Source organism: Mobula birostris, chromosome 20, assembly GCF_030028105.1.
Source record: "Mobula birostris isolate sMobBir1 chromosome 20, sMobBir1.hap1, whole genome shotgun sequence".
NCBI lineage: Eukaryota > Metazoa > Chordata > Chondrichthyes > Myliobatiformes > Myliobatidae > Mobula > Mobula birostris.
The window spans coordinates 33,517,031-33,530,233 of NC_092389.1; positions in this window are offsets into that span (position 1 = coordinate 33,517,031).

Consider the following 13,203-nt stretch of genomic DNA (forward strand, 5'->3'; position numbering starts at 1 on the left):
AAAGTACAAGATGAAGATTTGTATTACTGTGCGAATTATTCTTTTGTTAACATTCAGCCTTCAAATTGCACTGCACTCAGGAGACAAATGATTCTGGTGTTTGAAGTCAGGCCGAGGTCAGCTGAAGGAGTGGCAAAGAGCAGCAATAAAGGCAAGGTTGAAGTGGTGAGCCTCAGGTGGATCAGATTGATGGGTTTGGGCATCACGTGCTGGCCTTGACTCTATTTGGTCTCCCTAATGTAGAGGCCACCCTGTGATGAGAAGGGAGGCAACACTGAGGGAGGTAAGAATGAAGTCCATTCCTAACTGGGAAAAGATCTGTGACCATAGAATCATGACAGATTTAGCACACAGAAAGAGATACTTTTTCCCATCAGGTACACGGGGAGTTGGGAAAGAGCTATCAAGCCTAATCCCACCTACCAGCACAAGTTTCACGGACAATGTTACAGCAAGTTCCATTATTATGTATGAATCTAATGGTGTCCAGAACATGCTGCTCTTCCGCCTTGGTGAGGGATGAGGAGAAGCAATGGAGGAGAAAAACTGACAGATGGAGTTCCCACTGTTTTCAGGAAGGAGACAGGGCAAAGATATGCTTTCTGTTGGAGTTGTATTGTTTCAAACTGCTCCCTTTAGTCAGTTCCAGACCCCTTCTCTGAGCTGTTATCTTCAGACGCCTCTCACTGGTCAACTTCAGAGCATCAGTAGAATGGCTGACTCTCTTTCGTCTGCTCTGGTGCTTTTTCCAAGGACAATTTGATATCAAACTTTTAAAGAAGATTTCAGGGCGCATAACTAAAAGCATGGACAGATTTCATATTTCAAGGGCATTCTCACAGAAAGAAGAGGGATAAAGAACCAGGGAACTTTGAGAGAAAGTTCCAGAGCACTTAAGAATTAGGATCTAAACACATACTAGGTTCTGTCTCCTGATCAGGGAGTCAGAGTGACAGAAGTATTGAAACACAGAGCATTGAAAATCACAAAACTGTGGGGGTTGGGTTTCAGAAATAGAAATAGAAAATGCTGGAAATGCTTAGCAGGTCGGGTAGCATAAGTGGACAGAGAAAATGAGTCAGTTCGAAGGATGAAATTTTAACTCTGCTTCTCCTTCTGTTGACGTAACCTAAATGTTTCTACCATTTTCTGTTTTGGGTTGGGTTGGGTTAGGGTTTTTGAGGCAGGATGGGGGTGAGGGTGGGGGGTTGGAATGAGGGGTGAGTTTGGTGTGGGGTGAGGATGGGGTGGGGAGAGTGTGGGGTTGGAATGAGGTTAGGGTGGGCTGGGCTGAGGTGGGGTGGGATTGGGGTGGGGTCAGGGTGATGTGGGGTGGAATTGGGGTTGGGTGAGGGTGGGGGAGAGGTGGGGTGGGTTGAGGGTGCATTTGGGTTGCTTTTAAATCTCAGAGTAACAATTCTGGATGGGACCATAAAAAATGAGTTGTGTGTGACAGGGAATATGTTTGTCGGGGCAGGGGGTTGGTGGAGAGCTGGCTGTGAAGAAAACAGATTTTGAAAATACAAATGAGAATTAAAACTTGCAAGCACTGCCTAATCAGATGTCAAATTACACCAGGAGAGGACTGGATAGCATCATTGTGAAGGGCCTCAAGTTTATAGGGGATAGAGGATTGAGTGTGTGGTCCATTGGAAAATTGGCTCGAGGAAACAGAAGATAGTTGAGGGATTTCAGCAGCAGATGAAATGAGGAAGAGCATCTGATATTGGCATACTGTTTGGTTCATATACAACCCAAAACACTGCAAAGTAGCTGATTTATATGTTCCTAACGTGGGGTAGTCTGAGCCCACAGTGCGTGTGGGTGATCAGTTCAGCATGTTCATGGCTCAGCTAGGAAGGTTTCTGAAGAGTGGAGGCTCTGGAGTTATGTTCATTGGATGGAAGTCTCAGGTCAGGTAGTCTGTTGTCCTGCTGTTGAACACTGTAACAGTCTGGAGGGCTGTCATGAATGATTTTAGTGCTCTCACACACATAAGTGTAGACAGACAAATGGCAACATGCAGGGACCTGTGCACACAGACACAGCATATGTGAATAGATGCACAGAGCAAAATATCTGTACACTGGCATATGCATTCATGTAGAGATATAAACCTGTACATATATGCATAAATATTCATATATACAGCATGTACCCAAATATACATGTGCATAGACAGATAGCCTCACAGCAACAGCACATGTACTGAATTTCTTGAAACCCTGCATGTTCTTTCCTAGCAGGCCAGGGTGATCCGTGCTCCGGCTGAGATCCTGGTCTGTGCTGTCTGTGTGTCTGCAGCCACATTCAAATTAACATGCGTGGCAGATGTGCTACCCAACTGATAGTCAGGGAGATACTGATGGTCCTCAGCCTCCATGTTCTCCTCTTAGCACTGTTCTTCAGCTCTTGCGCATAAAATCTTTGAAGCTTTGTCACCCCAGGCCTATCTTATCACAGCCAGTTAAACTTTGCTCAGGCAGTGAGTGGGTGATACCAGCCCTGCTCTGAATGTGACAGATTCTTCAACAGCTGACTGCTACTCTGGCCACATGTGCACAGGTCGGTTCTAATCCTTACAGAGTGACCCGATCAGTCAACTGTCAGCCCTGTCCCCAAACACTGCAACCTTTCCTCATTTCAACTATTTCTTCCATTTTTCATTCTGAGGTTGGCTCCCACCACAAATGTTTCCTCTAATTTATAATGACCAGTGTGTGCAAAAATCTTGTACTGTGCAATTTTTTTTTTGCCCAGTAACAAAATGTGCGCCCTGAATTTTATGTTATTTGCCTGCTAAATGACGCTTTAAAAAGTCAACTTTCCAAATATCACTTCATTTCTTCCCACTTGCAAATTCTTCAGCAACTTCTGCATTGTGACAATACACACAGGTAACACCAGTTTCTGCATTGTACATAAATATTTCTCACAGCTGCACGTTTGCGACCTCATGAACTTTCGGTGTAGCAGTTTTTATGTTTCATTAAGCTATTCCGCTTTGAATGAACTAGCAGTTCTCTTGCACTTCATGCCCTTTGCTTCTTTGGAATTTGACATAGTGAAACAATACTTTCCTCAATAAAAACAGTGTAAATAAGCCAGTTCTAAAATCTGCAGACAAATCATCGCAAACTTCACGTTGTCAACACCGTCCACATTAGAAACCGGAAAAGGAAATGTGATTATGCACAATTGTGAAATATACTTAACATGCCAACGAGGTAGAGGGTGACAACCTTTTGTGTGCAGTTTAAATTCCTTTATGCAGAGGCAGCAAATAATATGAGCGGCGTACATGTTAGAGGGAACATTGCCCACCACCCTTTCAGGTTGTGCATAACTGATCACCACAACTTGCTGCGTTAAACAAAATATCGAGGGGTTCCTCTCATCCCTTTCCTTTTAGTTTATTTAATTGGCTTTGATCCTAATGTGTTCGTTGCTTTTGAGAATGCAGTAGTGACCTTCCCTCTTGAATCCCACCAGTCACTCCAGCCAAGATATTGTTGGGTAAATTCTTCCAGGATTTAGTTTTCAACAAAAATAAATGAACAGTGATTTGGATACATTTCCAAATCAGAAGGAAGGGTGATATGGTGGACCAGTTGCAAGTGCTGGCCATTTTATTGGCAGAGGTTGTGGGAATGAGGATCTGATGGAATCGTGGGAGTAGCAGCAGTGTAAATTTGCCATACACGGCACATACACAATTGGTGGAGAGAATGAATATTTAAGGTGGTGATTGGGCTGCCAGTAGATCTGGCTATTATATACTAGGTTTCATTGAACTCCATACCATACATCACATTTCCTTGCAAAGGAGGCCATTTTGCCCATCGCACCTATGCCAGCTCACAGAATATTCCAATCCCCACTTGATGAGGAAGGCATTCATTTCAAGAGGACTAGAATATAAAAACAAGGATGTAATACTGAGGCTTTATAAGGCCTTTGTCAGACCACACTTGGAGTATTGTGTACAGTTTTGGGCTTCTTGCCTAATAAAGAATATGTAGGCACAGGAGATGGTTTAAAGGAGGTTCATGAGAATGATCCTGGGAATGAAAGGGTTAACGTATGGGGAGCATTTGATGGCTGTGGGCCTGTACTCACTGGACTTTGGAAGAATTACAGTGGGTTCTCATTGGAACCTTTGGAATATTGAAAAGCCTAGATAGAGTGAAAGTGGAGATGTTTCCTGTATTGGGGAAGTCTAAAACCAAAGGGCACAGCCTCAGAATAGAGGAACGTCCATTTAGACCACAGATGAGGAGAAATTTCTTTAGCCAGGGGATAGTGAATCTGTGGAATTCATTGCCACAAATGGCGGTGGAGGCCAAATCATTGGGTATATTTAAATCGGAGGTTGTTAGGTTCTTAATTAGTAAGGGTGTCAAAGGTTACTGGGAGAAGGCAGGAGAATGGGGTTAAAAGGAATAATAAATCAAGTCAATGCTACTCCTATGTCTTATGGTCTTAAAGTCTTAATTTTCCCATAATTAGTTTTCCCAAAATTGGGAAAATTGGAAATGTACATAATCCACAACCACCAACATTGAGTTGGGGTTCACTTTAAGAGGCTGGTCTGATGTGATAAAGTAATTATATAAAGGGCTTTTATGGAGCTTTACTTTCAGCTTTTTGGGAGTTCATTAAATGAGTTGAACCTTTTTTCTTAAACGTAAAATGCCTCATGCTGTTTCATTTGAGAAAACCTACACCATCAACTGCTCGAGATTTTTCTGTTCATCTGCACACTGGGGCAATAAACATGGAAGTATGTAAAGGCCAGGGCCAGGTCTAAGGGTACTAACCTCCATAATGGAGACAGTCACCAGCTACACAGTGGTTCATCCTCCAAAACACAAGCTGACACTTCAGAAATAGACAAGTAATGTCCTTAACAGCACTGCAAACATCTTGAGGGGAATGCCTGGTAGAACTGAGACTCAACCTGTGCACCATTAATCCAAATTTGAGTTCAAATCCCATCACAGCAGCTGGGAAAGTTAAATTCATGCAGTTAAGTAGAATTTTGTTTAAAGCCCATCTCAGAGGCTGTAACCATGAAACTACAGGATTATTGTAATTTGTTACTTTCTCCTTTTTTGTCTTTTGCACTATTTAGTTTTGTAAGTTATAGTAATTTTTATGTCTCACAATGTACTGTCGCTACAAAACAACGAATTTCATGACATATGGCAGTGATAATAAACCTGATTCTGATTCTGAAAATTGTCCTGGTTCCCTACATTCAGGAAATCAGTCATCTCTTCCCAGTCCAGCCATTGTATGACTCCAGACCCACCAAAATAGGTGACCTTTGACGACCTCAAAATGTCCAGAGACAATTGGGATGGAAAATAAATGTTTGTGTTGCTGGAGACATCCTCATTACCAAGATAAGTAAATGCTACTCTAATTGTCCTAGGCATTGTCTTCACTGAAGGGAGAGAGGTGACGTGGCCAGCCTTGTTTGCCAGCAGTTAGCTGGTGGTACCTTGTCCTGCAAGTGATTATGTTCAGTGGTTTGAAGCTTTTCTCTCAGCATCAGAAATAAGCGGGTGTTTTCAGACTGCTAGGGAATAGGACCAGTTACTCCAACTCTCGAACCCACTCAGATTGTACGGAACTCAAAAAAAAACATCGACTCTGCCAGAGGGAATCATTTCTAAAAACTCCTTTGATGTTTCCATCACCCACTGTGAGCTGCCAGGTCCATCTAAGGTGTCAGTCGAAGCATGCTCATGTTTTTCAGTGGCTTGGCATCTTACAGCATCTGAAGGACAAATGCAGGTCACACTATGCAGGTTCATAACCTCTAAAAAGAAGTCCTTGTCCAGATGATATTGGACAAGGTCTTAAAAGAATTGTATTGAATCTTAAAAGAAGTGACCAGATCTCATATTAAATTGGATCTGTGGCAATAATACAATCTGTCATCGGCCAGCTCAGACATTGGCTGTAGAGAAAGTACAAAGTCCAAAGCTCAAAGTAAATTTATTATCAAAGTGCATATATGTTGCCATACTGAGATTCATTTTCATGTGGGTGTACTGAATAAATCATAATAGAATAATAATCAGAATAGAATCAATGAAAGACTAAGGAAGGTTGGAAGGTTGATCTGTCCATCCAGGGACTGGCCGTCCGCAGGTGGTGAAAGAAGCCGAGATCAGATGGTATAGGAACCTGTGGGAGACATTAACAATTAGAGCAATTCCTAATGTTTAGACCTAACTGTTAGAACTCAGAAATTCTGCTTCACTCAAATCCACATTTATAAATAGCAGAAATATTATAACAAAGGGTAAACCAGCTTCAGCTCTCCATCAACATTATTGTAATGTAAATAAGTGTCACAACATTATAACCATAAAGTAGTGGGAATATCATGGAATCAGAAAGTATTTACAGCACAGCACAGCAGGACGTTTGGCCCATTATTGTATCAATCTGCACACTGAATACCTTCCTTTATTTGGCTAAAACATAGAACATAAGAGGAAATAAGTTATTCTGGAGCTGTATACAGCACTGGTTAGGTAGAGAAGGACAACATTACGGATTTCTATTCTACATTTCTCACTCAGAGAATAACTTCTGATGTGGTGATACCACCAGGAGGCAAGGGGCTAATGTCCATATGAATATTGTTGGTGTTCCACTATTTATGCAGGTTATTTATTCCACACAACATACTCCACTTAAAAATTGGAATGCTGAATGCTCCATGTTATGTTAACAACTATTACCACAAGTCAGGCTCAGGTTAAATCAAAGCATTAACAAACTCACAACCAAAGGGAAAGGGGGACCTTTGAGCAGTTTTCTATTTCACCACAAGGAATCCTATGTTGCTGAAACTTTCATCAATGTCTTCACCATTTCCTAACTTGACTCATCCACTCACATTATGACTGGTCTCCTACCTTCAATCTTCTCAGCCATCGAGACTTTCGTTAACCACCACCCATCTCTCACTAAAATTCATCCATCCACCAATCTTGCTCTTCTTGATCTATATTGGCCATTTGTCCATTTTTGATTCTTGCACACTACTGACCCACCTCTAACCTATCACTCACCACCCTCCGAGTCCCCAGTCCCAGAACACTCTGGTGCATGGACTGAACTCTTGGACATATCAATTGCTTCCCCATTTCCTTTTGCTTTAATTATTTATGAAGGATTCAAAGTTCAAAGTATATTTATTATCATAGAGCCTACACGTTTATGTCACCAAATACTACCCTGAGATTCTTTTTCTTGCAGACATTCATAGTAGAACAAAAAAGTACAATAGAATCAATGAAAAACTACACACAAAGACTGACAAATTGTGCAAATATAAAAGGAAACAAGTGATAATAATTAAGTAAATAAACAAAACTGAGAGCACAAGTTGTAGAGTCCTTGATAGTGAGTCTATACATTGTGTTCAGTGATCATTTCAGTGTTGTAGTGACTGAAGGTACCAATGCTGGTTCAGAAGCCTGATGGTTGAAGGGTAATAACTGTTCTTGAACCTGGTGGTTTGGGACCTAAAGCTCCTGTTCCTTCTTCCCGATGGTAGCAGCAAGAAGAGAGCATTTCCTGGATGGTGGGGTCCTTGATGATGGATGCTGCTTTCTTGTGGGAGTGCTCTTTATAGATGTGCTCAATAAGTGGGAATAGAGGACTTTTTTTATGATAAACTGGGCTGTATCCACCACTTTTTGTAAGCTTGTTGGGTGTTGTGGAGGTGTAGGTGAATTGTTGTAAGGATGTAGATGAGATATTGATATATGGGGAGAATGTGTTGGATTACAAGTAGATGTGACGTGTTCAAGTGTGGTGTAGATGTGTATGATGTGTTCGTGCTGAGGGGGATCTATGGGTGTAAATGTAAATAACACATAAAAGTTGCTGGTGAACGCAGCAGGCCAGGCAGCATCTCTAGGAAGAGGTACAGTCGAGGTTTCAGGTCGAGACCCTTCATCAGGACTAACTGAAAGAAGAGCTAGTAAGAGATTTGAAATTTTACCTTATATTCCCCCTGGGTAACCTCCAACCTGATGGCATGAACATTGACTTCTCAAACTTCCACTAATGTCCCACCTCCCCTTCATACCCCATCCGTTATTTATTTATTTATATACAGACATTCTTTTTCTCTCTCTCCTTTTTCTCCCTCTGTCCCTCTCACAATACCTCTTGCCCATCCCCTGGGATTCCCTCCTCCCCATTTTCTTTCTCCCTAGGCCTCCTGTCCCATGATCCTCTCATATCCCTTTTGCCAATCAACTGTCCAGCTCTTGGCTCCATCCCCCCCCCCTCCTGTCTTCTCCTATCATTTTGGATCTCCCCCTCCCCTTCCCACTTTCAAATCTCTTACTAGCTCTTCTTTCAGTTAGTCCTGACGAAGGGTCTCAGCCCGAAACGTCGACTTTACCTCTTCCTAGAGATGCTGCCTGGCCTGCTGCGTTCACCAGCAACTTTTATGTGTATTCCTTGAAATTCCAGCATCTGCAGATTTCCTCGTGTATGGGTGTAAATGTGTTGGTGTGTTAGTGTAAGTATGTTGGTGTGTGGGTGCAGATGAGTTGATGTGTGGGTGCAGATGAGTTGATGTGTGGGTGTAAGTGTGTTTGCATGTGTGCTCAGATGTTCCATTTATGTGTGTTGATGAATGGATGTGCATTGGTGATTGGAGAAAATAACAACTCATGGTTGAGGAGGTAACAGTTTGGGGTGGATGGAAAACTGACTGGCCATAAAGGAACAGAGAGTCAGCATTTGGGTAATAAGTAGAGTGATGCAAGGATCAATGCTGGGCCTAAACTTCACAGAGCTGAGTTGGGTGATGAGGCACTGAAGGTATAGCTGGTAAATTTGTTCATGGCACAAAGACAGAAAGAAAAGTTGTGAGGAAGCCAGATGGATGCAACACTGCCAATGGAGGAGGAAACGATCTGGCAAATTAAGAATGATGTGGACATGGATGGGTAGTTGAGTGGCAGCTACTGCTACTGTCACACCGGTCCAGGGACCCAGATTCAATTCTGATCTTTGGTGTTGGCTATCTGGAGTTTACATGTTCTCCTTATGGCTGTGTTGGTTTATCCCCATGTGGTCTAGTTTCCTTCCATATCCTTACCATATCTAATTACATCAAATTACCCTAATGTAGGTAATAGGTGGGAGCCATCTTGTTGGTGGTTTCAGTGCCTTGCATCACACCTCAGACAAAGGAGGATTGTCAATTGTCCCGACACAGGGATATCACCGCATGAGTGTGTTGGGTCTGTGCATTGGCCCCATGTGGGATCAACTGCTTCCTAGATGGTGGCTTTTCCATCAGAAGATTGGAAGTATGTTTTTTTTTGCTCATAATTATACTGTTCAATACTTTAGTGAATTCTCAGACAATAATAGTTCATCCCTATATGCAAGAAGCTTTAAGCACCATTCACTGTGAGCTGGTCTGTGGTGAGTAACATTCAGAACATACACATCTGAGGCAAATGAATGATGATTTGCTCACTACCACTCCTGTCAGAGCATGGATATCAACATTTTCTCCCGAACCCCTCCCTCTTCTTTCCCCTCTTCACCCATACTTCCTCTTTTCTACAGCTTCTTGCTGAAAAGCCAATGGGAGGGTGCAGAGACAGCAATGCCAGTGCTGTGCCCACCTGTCGTGACTAAGCACTGCTGGGCTGCAGAGTACTCAGACGCCAGATCATTGGCTGAGATCCCAGCTTTCTGGTCTTTCACATTTAATATAGTAAAATTTCTTTCCTGCATTCATATTGCAATGAGTTTGTGAGTGCTTCCCCAAGAGGAAGCATGCGTGCCCACAGTGGGTAGGTGTTATCACCAAGTGTCATGTTTAGCATGGTGGTTAGTTCTGCAGTGAACTGTTTCACAATGAAGTATAGTGACTTTTTTTGGGTAATGTAGGTCAACTTGTATGATGTGTGTGGTCACACACCAGGAGTAAGTCACTTCCAGCCCTGAAATTGGAATGAGATGCCCACAAAGCAGTTTGGACACTCTCAAGGCCCTCTAGACCATGGGAAAGCCCACAACCCCTATGGTGCAGTGGTCTCTCCTACCACTGAATCATGGCATCTGCAATGGACAGATTCATATGGCAAAGGTCAAATTGTCCTATCTCATATATTAACTCATTCATTTTCTGCCACAGAACCACTGTGACTGCTATGTCTGTCAAAGTGGATCATAACTGGTACTGGACATTAATGTCTCCCAGCCAGAGGACATTTGGTGACCTTGTAACTTTGTCCAAGTGATCGCAAACCTGGAGGAGCCCTGCAAGACGGGAATAAGTGATGATACAGAGGAAATATTAATTTTGTTCATCTTTTACCTGATTCCATAGGGTCCAATTTCCAATGATGAGGACTTCCACAGCCACTTCTTCCTACCTCTATGTAACTATGATGCCACTTCCAGTGAGTCCTTCCTGCTCGTGATAGGACACACTCATAAAGTTACGAGAGTGACCAGGTCATCTTTTGCATAAGTAATCTAAGGGACAACTCTCAATTTTCTCATCAGTCCCAAGTTTTTGAAGGTACAATATCCAAGGGTGAATTGTCAAGGAGTGACTTTGACATCATTACCCCTCACGCAGAGGACACTGTTCAATTGAAGCAGTAATTAATTTATCATATAGTATGTGCCTAGCAGAACTTCCATTTGGTAAAGCTTGTGTATAAGGATTTAACAGAGTTGCAATCTGAGGACTGCAATTGCTGAGAGATTTGCCGACAATTTATAGCCTCAATGACAGGAATCCGGCTCCCTGCTTTGTCTTCATACTCATCTTTCCCTAAAATTAGGGGACAACATTGAAAACAAGCGAAGTGGCCATTTTGTGGCATTAATTTTCATTCAGAGCCCTAAGCAGGTCTGGAAGGAAAATCATGCACGTGATCGTAACTGGAGCTGCTGAGCGATTCACCCAGCACTGATTGACAAGAAAGAAATGATATCATTTTAGTTAATACCATTTCATCGTCTTGGCCAGTGTTAAATCAAACATTTTCATTTGAAGCCTAATTTGAAGAAACCCAGAAGGGGTTAGATGAATTCTCAGCATGACAAGAAGTTTCCTCCAACAGTGCTGCCCAACTTGAAGCAAAAATGCATAGAAAAAGGTCATGCTTGTTAAGAGTAGTCACAGCTCCAGTTATGATACATAATTTACTTTGGTCGTTTGACTCCAGATAACCTCACTAGATTTGTTGGAATGCTGTTTGACCAACGCAGTTCCTACCACTTCTCCTGTGTCGTGTGGAATGGATCAGGTCAGGCTGTTGACAGCTTTGGTTCTGTGGGAACTGGCAAGTGCACTTGTCCAAACACAATTCACCAAACACATAACCCTGGGATGAGCCTCGTATCAGTTGCTCTTGACCTTTCACCCTCACCAGGCTCAGAACTGAGCTCAGCAGGAGATCACAGATGTGCTAGAGAGTGCCAGACACTAACACATCCATTCCCTCAGCTTCACAGCAGGCCAAGCAAACAGCCCGTGCTCTTGGGGAAGGTAACTGACTTATATATACTGATGTTCATTCACTTTGATATCCAGTATTTTAGAATATTTTTAATTACTTATTTTCTTTTAAACTTCTAAAATATTTTAAACTTTTAAATTAAAAAATTTTAAATTATTTAAGCCTGTTTTGAAAGTTTACAAAAGCCTCTGAGCTGCAACAAATCATTAGAATTTTCTGGTAGATGTCCTGAGGCCCACATGTTTCTCCGATCTTCCAGAAAGGTTCTGGGTATTGGGTTCACCCTGACCAGCCCTCTGCATCCTGTAAGTTAAGTTCAAGGGGACAGAACTTGCAGAAGAGCATCCATGTAACCAATGGGAAATGAAACAATTCTTGGCGTTATTATTTCAGAGGGTCTGTCCTGGGACCAGAGCGCAAGCACTATCACAAAGAAGGCACGACAGTGCCTCGACTTTCTTCGAAGGTTGTGTAGATTCAGCATGTCATTTAGAAATTTGACAAACACACATTGAAGAGTGTCCTGACTGGTTGCATCATGGCCTGGTATGGAAACTCCAATGCCCAGGTGTGGAAAAGTCATGGACATAGCCAGTCTGTTATAGGCAAAGCCCTTCCTATCATTGAGCACATTTACAAAAAGTGCTATCACAAGAAAGCAGAACAATAGCAAATGTTGACATACACTTACTTTGATATTAAATTTATTAAATGTGCTTTGAATGTGACTTCTTGACAATTTCATCAGCGGCTTCCCACTCACTCCCACTCACCCCCTTTCCACTGTAGTCAGTGGTTCTACATTCATTTTGCTTAAATCCTGAATCAGACTATGATCCGCATGATCAATTCTGAAAATTCACACCAAATTCTCTGTGAGAGCTTCACATAGGAATGATTACATTTTAAAGAAGGATTTCCATTTCACAACCTCACAGTGCATCTTTGCTATTAACAATCAAAGTTGACTTTTGAGTGTAACCACTGTGTAGGAAATCCAGCAGTCAGTTTATATACAGCAAGATGAAAGTGATAAGGTTGACTCTTTAGCGATGTTGATTGAGGAATAGATATAGACCAGGACACCAGGGATAAATCCCTGGCTCCTTTTTGAAATAAACCCAAGCGACTTTTTACATCCTCTGCAAAGACAGAAGGAATATCAGTGCAACTTCTTTCTGACAGACAATTCCTCTGAAGCAGGAACTCCTTTTCAGGTTGAGAACAGTGAGTCAGCCCAGATTTGTGTGGTCACGATACACTGATGGAGCGCTGGAGGCACTGCTCGCTGAGTCACACTGACATTAATAGGGTAGGGGAGCATCTTGACGATGAACTGGTTTTGTTGGAAACGCCTGTCTCTATCACTGTTTATCACACAGGCTCGTGGAACAAACAGAGAGGTACTACTGTCTTGCTGTAACTACATTCCATAGAATCACTGTGGGAACAGAAGCCTGGAGAATGAAAATTGATTCCTGGGCCAAGGGGTCTGAGCCTGCAGTAATTTCCTCACCTTCCTTCTCATCAGTGCTGAGCGTACCTGGCAGGCTGTGCCACCACACTATTCCGCATCCCTATTACCCCAAAACAATAAGGGGGTAACAAAAGGAGGCACACGAGACTGCATAGCTGGAGTTCAGAGCAGAAGACAAATTGCGGGATG